Genomic DNA, 10,233 nt, shown 5'->3' on the forward strand with positions numbered 1-10,233 from the left:
AAATATCCTTGGTAGCTTACTCTCCCAGGTTACCTAAACAAAAACATTTCCATTAAAATTTTATTACTTGTAATTTTGGTTTGAAGCATACAGCTGTGGACTTTAGAAAAACCAGACACCACTAATTAGAATGTCAGGTACTGGCTTTTCCTTTGGCTTCTGGGAGAAATCCTATGAAATTTGCAGGAAAATCTCTAAACATCCCCAAATGGGAGAAAAAATTCAAATTTGCATCAAAAAAAAGACTATGTACTAAAAATTATCATCTACATACACTCTTTTCTTTGCTTTCCTACACACCTCTACAAGCTAGATATTGGCATCTAGGGAATTTGATTGTTTTTACTCTGGAAAATGCTTATAAAGTTTGACATTTGTTTTGAGAAATGTATAATACTTTCTCAGCCCTAGTTTATATGATAGCTGTTGAGCTGTGAATTGTATTATAGATACAATTAGATAGATTTGTATTATAGATACAAATAGATATATTTAGTTTGTTGTTAGCAGCAACTTGTTATTTACTCTTGTTTACTTAATAAAGTAGTGGAGATTAGGTTGCATGCTGAATGAAATGAAATGCAGGAATACAGCCTACTTATACTGAGGCAGCTTACCTGCCAAACATTCACTGGGATTCTGAAATTCAAGTATGATTTATATAAACATGTAATAGTAGTAATCTGTACAGTAGGTAGGCTGGCATTTAAGCATTGGTTGTGTGCTATGGATTACATAGAATTATATGCAAGGAAGAAACAGTCTTTGATATTGATTATAGAATCAAATCTGGCCACCTAATTTCTCATTCTCTTTCATTTATTCTACCTAGTCATGCCAGATGTTGAAGTGCTTCTTTGCTCCTATCTTCCCAGTGAAGATAGCTAATTGTTTCTGAGTAAACCAGATTTACGATTAATTTTAAAATACATTGTGCCTTGCTGCAATTCTATCTGTTCTTAAACAGACAAATTCATTTTTCTGTGGGCACATTTTCAAGGCTGCTATACTGAAAAAAGTGGTCATTATGTTAATTCACTCAGGTACAGCTCAACAGAATTTTATGCTTCATGCAAAATAAGAGGACGAAAATGGGGTATGTTTACCGCCTTCAGTTATTTGTAAAAATATTAAAGGTGGAATACAAATAAATAAATAAATAAATATACATTTATTCACTTTAAATTGCAATTCAGCTAGTCCTTGCATGGTGAGCACAATTGAGACCAGCAGCTTGGTCATTAAACAAAGCAGTTGCTAAACGAATTTGTGATTATGCTCATGATTTAGCTTTCCTCTATTTTACAGACCTGCAAAGGTTGTAAATGCAAGAATTGATTGCAAAATTATTTTTATCACCATTTTATCTATTCAAACAGTCTTTAAATAAGGCAGTCATTAAACAAAGTCTATCTCTACTAGCAATCTGTGGGTTAATTCTGGAAGAAATGTCTCCTAGAGATCATCAACAGAGTAGAATAGTTTGATTCCTTTACTCCTATAAAAACTCTAAGCAGTATCTACATCTACATCTACTCTATTCCTATCCCTCTCCCTCTATCCCACTACCTACCTACTTATCTACCACCTGTTTCCCGGAAAATAAGACCTATCCCAAAAATAAGCTCTAGCATGTTTTTTAATGTGTGCGCCTAATATAAGCCCTACTCCCAGAATAAGCACTACTTAAGAGCCGTACACCTGCCCATTCCATCTGGTTGCTCACGATGCCATGGCTGTGAAGTGGATGAGTGGTGGAGCTGCCTCACATGCCCCACACTGACTTACCTCAGAGGCCCCGCAGCCAGGCCATCCATGCCCCATCATCTGCTTCATGGCAGCAGCACCAGAAGCTATGTACAGCAGGAGCCCACATGGCCGCTGTCCCACTTCTTTTCCTCACTCGCGTCCATAACAGAGCAGGGAGCAAAGCAGTATGTTGATGCCACTTCTGTGAGCTGAGGCAGGTGTCGAGGCATGGATGGCCTGGCTCGGCACCCTGAAGTAAGCCAGTGTGGGGCAGCTCCACCCCCCACCTCATGGTGGCATTACTGGCATGCTGCATGGCCTTCTGCCCTGCTGTGAGCAAGCAGAAGAAGGGGGCCTCCCATATATGTGGGGGGGGAAAACAAGATACCCCCTGAAAATAAGCCCTAATGCTTATTTTGGGACCCAAAAGAAAATAAGACCCGGTCTTATTTTCAAGGAACCACTAGTACACACACACACACACACACACACACACACACACAATCAAAAGCTGAGCAGGTAGAATTGGAAGGGAGACTATTAGAAAATCTCGGAGCTTTGTACTTAAAAGTTTAAAAAGCATCTCATAAGAGGGCCTTGGCAAATCACTCCTGCACTGTTGCCAGGAAACTACATGGACATATCTATAAAGTTACCTGGAGTTGAACTCAACTTGAAGTATACTTTATTATTTAAATCCCTGAATAAGTATAAAGAGTATTCAAGGAAGAAAATGCCCAAACTAACTCTGTCTTCTCTCTCTCCCTCCCCCCAACCTCTCTCCCTCTCACACACACACACTTGAAAATTGTTCAGTTATTGTGGTGGCAATGGTTTCTCTTGCTTTTCTCCCATTTTCTAAGAATTCTGTACAACAGATTGTCAGTATAATATTTATTTTTTTCCTGATACTACTTAGTATTGCATTTTACTTTCTATTCCATATGAAAACTATTTTCCTTATACAACATTTTTGTTCCTTTATTCTCACTTCCATCCATTACCCTGAGAATTTATTTGTAATAAATAATGGTGTGTTTATAGAGGCACGTTTGTAATATCTTTTCAATTAAGGGAAAAAATTCTAACTCTATTTGTGGACTGTAGTCAAAAGAATTCATATTATATCAGTTTTACTTACAAATCAAAAGGGTAATGAACAAGTCTATTAAATCAGGGGTCTCCAACTTTGGTAACTTCAAGCCTGGGGACTTCAATTCCAGGAGTTGAAGGTCACAAGTATTAAAGTTGCCAAGGTTGGAGAACCTGATATTAAGTTGTTAAATTGCTCATCAATATTTCATGACTATGTCTTAAATTCTACAAGAATACATTCTTGACTCGCTTGCAAGTATTACTAAGACACAGACACCAGGCAATGGCTAGTGAGCTATATGCAGCAAAACTAGGTTTTTTAAAAGGAAAATATGAATTGTATAGCAATTGCAGCACATCTACATAAACAGTTATAAAAGCTTTAGTTCTTGCAGGTTAATCATAAGTGAAAAAGCTACATAGATTGAGGATAATTTCTAAAGGGAAATCTAGCAGCCATAATACAGCATTATAATCAAGTATCATGCAAGGGTTAATAAAAAGATAACCACTCCATTATTTTGTTTAAAGGAAACAATAGTTCTATTTATTTTTAAATCAAAGTCAGTCTAGTTAAGTTTTGGCTTGTCATATGGGAAGAGATATGGTGGATATGGTCCACCCAGAGTGAAAAAGATTCCTAGGAATGCTGAGAAACACATTTCTCAAATAACTCTTTGCGGCCAATGTGTGACTGATTTCTTGCTTCAGTGACAGGAACTTCTTTCATCTTGGAGCTTTCATTTTTTTCAATGGAATTTTTAAAAGCTATTTTTTAAATATTGGGAATCAATTAAAAAGGCTGTGATAATATAGGCACAAATGTTTGAGGTAACTTTACTTGAAGAGGGTATCTCTTTAAGATTGTCATATTAGAGTGTTTTTGGACATTACAATTATTGACAGCTTCACTTGACATCTTAAGACAGCATCCTTCAAGTTATTTCTATCATCTATGAAAAATTGATTTTTGCCTCCAATTTAGCTGAAGTAAATGAATACACAGTAGAATCTATGTGCCAAGTAGCTATTAAATAAAAGCGCTATTGCATTCTCATAAATGGTCACTAACAATTTCAAGACCACATTTGAGAAGATCACAATCAAATTGATAAATAATGTACTTTGCAAGTGGGTTTCTTAATATAATCATGTTTAACATTAGGAAATTATCTAAAATGAAGGAAATTTTATCTGAATAAAATTACATGTTGTTATATTCACTTGGGATGAGTCACTTCAGGGGAGATAGGCAACCATATAAATTTAATAAATAAGTAATATTTCTGGAATAAAGCTATTCGGAACAAGCAGTTCTTGCATGAGAACATTTATTCTTCACAAAACTTGAGTCACACATTCTTTAATTGGCAAACATCCTATGTAACAAATGCTGTTCCTTTTTAACAGATGCTTTCTGAGTTCATTTAGTAAAATTAAAAATGCATAGTTTTCTTGCCGAATATTTTTATAGGAAGAACAGAGAGAATTATAGGAAGAATAAATATGCAGTATTTGATGACTAGTTCATTAAAGCCACAAGTGTGCTGAGGCTTTCATTTGTGTTTTCCTGCTATTGTTTCTTGGACTCAGCCTGTGCAGTCAGGCATAGGATTCTCATTTGTCTTGCCCACATGAAAGTTCTCAGCATCTGTAAGCTATAGTTTGTGAAGTACAGTTTCAAAAAGCACATATGTATCACCACATCTACACAGACAACACTGTACATTTGAATAAATTAGGAGATTTCAGATGCAGAACATTAGGGGGATGGGTGAGATACTGCATGGGAGTTGAATGGTTGCCCATGCTGATCAAATATCTTGGATTTATATCAGAAATTCCAGATGTTTAATGCATGCAGAATCCCCTCAGTAATGTTCATTTTAAATGAGAAGGAATGCCTGTGTTCACTAGTTAAATGTAAAGTTATTTGATATCCAAACTGTAGCAATAAAATATATAAAAGAAACCACATGTATACAAATGAGTCATGTCTACTTTACATTCAGCTATCTTAGATAATAGTTATATTTTGACTCGCTTTAGGATGAAACAAACATCTATGTTTGATTAAAATGAGAGATCTTAAAAAGTAAACTGGTCTAATATGGTACAACTAGTGCACATATGCTGAATCAGATCTTATATATTTAGGGGATATGAATAAAAATGGTTTGTGAGAAACTATTGATTCACAATAATAATGGCTATGGAATAAAACTTCCAGGATTAGAATGATATGGGACCTGGTTATTGTCAAACAATATCTGCATATTTATTACATTGATATACTACTTTTACTTTGTATAACTCAAAGTTGTAGCTGAGCTACCAGAACTAATCCAACACTAAGGTGGAATCTACACTAAGTAACGCTAGACATTGAGTTAAACTATATGGTGATTTATTTAGTTTGGCTCAGTAGGGTTAAGCATACTGTGGGAACCAAATTAATTTTTAAAGTTGATCATGGCTTAGTAAAGCTTGTTGTTTTTCAATAGTATTTAATCATTTTATGCATTTTAAAGGTTTCTCAGGTTTTAGATTGTTTGTACATATTCCCCAGTCATGATCTCCCCCTTATAAAATAGAGACATGTTAAATCTGAATAGAACACAGCCCGATTCCAGAGGTGCAGCCCCTTTCTTAGTTTATCAAGATTGGAATCTTAATTTGTGTTGTGTGAACCACTGGGAAGTAAGCTTTTGAATTCATTTGAAGGTACAGTAAGGTTTTGAGGGCCTCTATGTGAGGACATCCACACATGAAGATATGTGCCACTTCATTATGGCACCAATCTTGGTGAAAATGTACATAGACAGAAGCTATGTACAGATATGTACAGAAGATATGAGCAGGTCCCAAAATGGCCAAAGAGTGTGGATATAATCATTGACATTTGGAGTAGCAAATGGGCTTGGAGACTTCCCTTTGGCTTCTGTTTTTATTTCTTTTTCTGTTTATTAAGAGATAAAAATACCCTAGTGAGAGTAGGGGTTGTGAAAGTTTCTTTAACTTGCTTCTATCAATAACAGTATACCAATTGTCTGGCCTGGACAATCAATTTTTTCCTCACTGCATCTAAAGTCCATTGAATTATAGTTTATAAAATCAAGATTTTACCGTATGGAGATCTTGTGAAGTCTCTATTGAAAATTCAGAAGGATCTATCAGTTGCCCGCTATTCACAATTTAAGATGTTGATATTGACCTTTCAAACTATAAATATCTTAAGATCTGACTACCTGAAACATTTGTCTTTGGCTATAAAACTGGCTGGTTAGTTAAGTGAGCAGAAGAGCCCCTTTGAAGATGCCCCCAGTGCCAGAATCTGGGCTATTTGGTACACAGGAGAATATCCACACAAAACTCAATTGCAGGAAATACGACTTCAGCAACAGAGTGGTCAATGCCTGGAATACTCTACCTGGTTCTGTGGTTTCTTCCCCAAACCCCAAACACTTTAACCTCAGACTGTCTATTGTTGACCTTTCCCCATTCCTAAGAGGTCTGAAAGGGGTATACATAAGCGTACCAACGTGCCTACTGTCCCTGTCTTAATGTTCCCTTTTATTGGTATCTATTTCATGTATTAATAATCATGTTTATACTTATAAATATTATCAAATGCATGCTTGACAAAATAAATAAATAAATAAATGATTAAAATCTGCTCCAAGCTACATTTATATAAGTAGAATGATGGGGTATGCATTGAATAGCACCCATTACAGCTTCCTATAAGGTGATATTTATGATTATAAGATGGCCACAACTTCATTAATTTGCAAGCATGGGCAAGGTTAATTTAACAAAGGCAAAAAACACATTCTTTTTATTATTCTTTTGCATCCAGTCTTACTACCATCTGGCCTACCCTGGTGAAAATAGGTATGCCTTACTAAGATCATGCTATCCCAAGGAAGATAAAATTAATATCCTTAGCCAATCTAGAGGAAGTTGCTGTTTAGATGTATAAAATGATTTAAAAATTACCCAAGTACCCAATAAACTAAAAATTTATTCAGAGTTTTGCAGCGTTAATTCAGCGCCAGAAAAATAAACACAGATGGCTGATGCTTCATTTAACATCTTTATAAACATAATAAGTAGATTTTACAAACCAGTTGTAGATTTCTCCAACATGAAGCAAACTTAGACAGAAACATGTTGCAAGTAACTCTCAGCAGAACAGAACAGAGAACTTCCAGTTTCACTTTAGTTCAGCAGGCAAGCAGAGGAGAGAAGCAGTTTCATTTCAATAGACAGACTCAGAGCTCAACATGGCTTCAGAGCTTAATACAGAGCCACACCTAAGCTACTTCTAGTTTCAGTTTCCAAAACAGTCCTCATTGGCTGACTTAGTTGCTATGCCTATTCATTGGCTGACCTTGTTACCATGCTGTATTCCAGTTCATGAATATGCTCTGACAAAATTGTAAGAGTTTTGGTTTATGATGCTCAGGTTCTCAGCTACTACAAAATAATCCTTTGGAAAATTTCCTGATCCCAAATTGCTTTGTCTCTCTCTGACTCCAAATTCCATCTAGTATTTTCCAATACTATGTTGATTGGTAGAAGCACTTGAGTGTATTTCATAGTATTTGTGCATAAATGTGCAATCACTCTTTTCAAATATTATTTTAAAATCTTACTGTACAGCGTGTTTTGAAAGTATGGTAGAAAAATGATAATTGATTTGTAGTAAAAAATCATATTATTTTAAACATTTTTAATGTTCATATAGATTAATTTTTTTAACTTAAGTTTCTCCAGTGGGAATTTCAACTTAGATATATTGTAGATTGAATGCTATATCTTTCTTGGCAACTAAATATTTACAGAAATCTGGAAACATGCAAATGATGATCATTAGCATAGTTTAAATGCCCATAATCAGGTCATAATTACACTGTCAGTATAACTGTCAACCTGAACAAGGTAATCCCTCCCTTTAATTAAGAATGCTCAGTTCAGTCTTGCAGGATCAAGCCCAGAAAATAATTTTAGAGCACTGCTTAAATCTGAACATGTGATGATGATCTGGTATTTAAAAAAAATAATCTTGTCTTCATGTCACTGACCTTTTATAATGGAATGCATAAATACAGTTAGTTCAGATTGGTTTTCATTACCATTTCATTATCTCTCTTTCAATCACTTTCTTTTTTGCCCACTGTCAATTTAATCAAAAGTTTTAGTATAATTCAGGTATATTTATTTGTTTGATTTTAACTGTAATATATTGTTAGAAGGTTTTTCATATCTTTATGAGAAGAGGGCATGGATTTCCAAAAAGTGAACACTGCATTGTGACAGAAATTCCTTATTGTAAATGCACCATTTACACAATATAAGAATGTAAGGACTAGTGCTTGTGTTGTGACATCAAAAGGAATGTTTTAGCATTTTAGTAAAATATTAGCTTGCTATGGTCAGTGCTGGCAGAGACTTGTGTTATCTCACATAAAGCTAATGGACCACTTCTGCCTAGGGCTGTTCTGGTTGGACAGCCTCTTGGAACGAAAAACCAGCTTCTGAGTCAGGGCTATGTTCATCTGGACTCTAGTTATCATTTGTTGGTTTGTTGTTGCAATATTTATATACCACTTACATCACTAGACAGTTTACAGTCCACAAACATAAATCAATGTTTTCTTCTCTGGGGTTTAAGTTAGTTTTGGTGTTGGGTCCCTTAACATTATCATAAAATAGGCTTGATGTGATTGTTATTAGTTACTTTTACCTATTGTAAATCTCTTCTTGTAGACCTGTCCACTTTGTGGATTTTCTTGACTGTATGGAGATTCTGTGCAACTAGAATCAAGTTGCCAAGTCTTAAGATTTATTTATATTTATTCAGGTGGAAACTAATTTTGTATATGTCAGCCATCTTGAAATCTTTATTTTATTGCTAATTTTGAGAGTCTTCTATGCATTGAACAGGCATTCATCCTAATCAGACTTTTTAAAGATAAAATAAAATATCTTCAAGATTTTTCAAATAAAATCTGAAAAAATTGAATGTATTGCTGTGTCCAAAAAAGAAAACGTTCAGCCAAGATATTCTGTTATGCAGATTTTCCTACTTCAGTGAAATGAATCAAAATACATCTAGGATTAGAATGAATGTGAGGCTACTGCCAGACAAGGAACATAGAGATGAATTCAGACCATATCAATTCATATGTAAGCTTATTGGAACAGATAGCTGGGATTAAAAAAAATAGTAAAGGTTTTCCCTATCCAGTCAGATCTGACTCTAGGAGGCAGTGCTCATCTCCATTGCCTAGCTGAGGGAGCCAGTATTGTCTGAAGACCTTTCCCTGGTCATGTGGCCTGCATGACTATAGGCCGAGGCACACGGAATGCTGTTACCTTCCCACCAAAGTGGTACCTATTTATCTACTTGGATTTGCATGCTTTCGAACTACTAGGTTGGCAGGAGCTGGGGCTGGGAGGCGAGCTCACCCTGTCATGCACTATTTGAATCTTCAACCGCCAACATACCCTTTGTCAATTGGGATACTCTGAGCATAAATTAAATCAGTCACTATATAGTACAATTTGTCTTCTTCTAGCCTCTGATAATAAGAAAAGGAAGCATTGCCACATATACTATGAAATTCCTAAGATTCTTGGAATTATCAGGAAAAGAAAACAGTAAATTACATGGCTGTTCGTATCTCTTGTGTCTTCAGAATTGGGTCTTTTGCTTCAGTGGAAAGTATAACAGAGAAAGTATATTAAGGATGTATTTAAAACAGTGTGTGTTATTGTCTGTTGAGCTAAGTTTGTTCTTTATGAACTGGATGATCATAAAAGCAGCATAAATCATGTAAAGAATTCTCATTTGCTGTTTCTGCTTTTTGCAGATGGAGCTTATAGAGTAGAAATGCAGTCTGCTCCGGGATATTTTAGCTGAACTGTGTGAGTCCATTAAATAAATGTAATGGGTTTTTGGAAAGACTTTACTATGCATTTGAAACCAGATGTTTTACACAGAGAACATCTGGGAAGTATGGGTGTTCGTGTGTATATACAGCACATTGGAAAATAGCTTTATTGAGCCCAGCTGGGTGGCTGCTTGGGATGTGGTTGTAGAATATAACAATCCAGTTGTTATAAGAAATAATTTATTTGAAGTGTTGCCATCAAATGAATGTTTGGCACAGGAGCCAGCATCTTTGTTTCGTTTTGTGCGCAAATTCTTCTCATTATCATTCCAGCAAAACTTGCTATGACATTTTATATCCTGTTATATAAGCTAATTCAATCATGAGCATGCTTTTAAGTTGGTATGAACATTATAGAGCACACTGCAGAACAAAGTCAGTAGTTAAACAAGGGGGTTGGTAAGATTAGGCTATCAAATACAGTCACAGG

This window comes from Pseudonaja textilis, chromosome 5 (assembly GCF_049901715.1).
Source record: "Pseudonaja textilis isolate UNSWEBS1 chromosome 5, rPseTex1.2, whole genome shotgun sequence".
Lineage (NCBI taxonomy): Eukaryota > Metazoa > Chordata > Lepidosauria > Squamata > Elapidae > Pseudonaja > Pseudonaja textilis.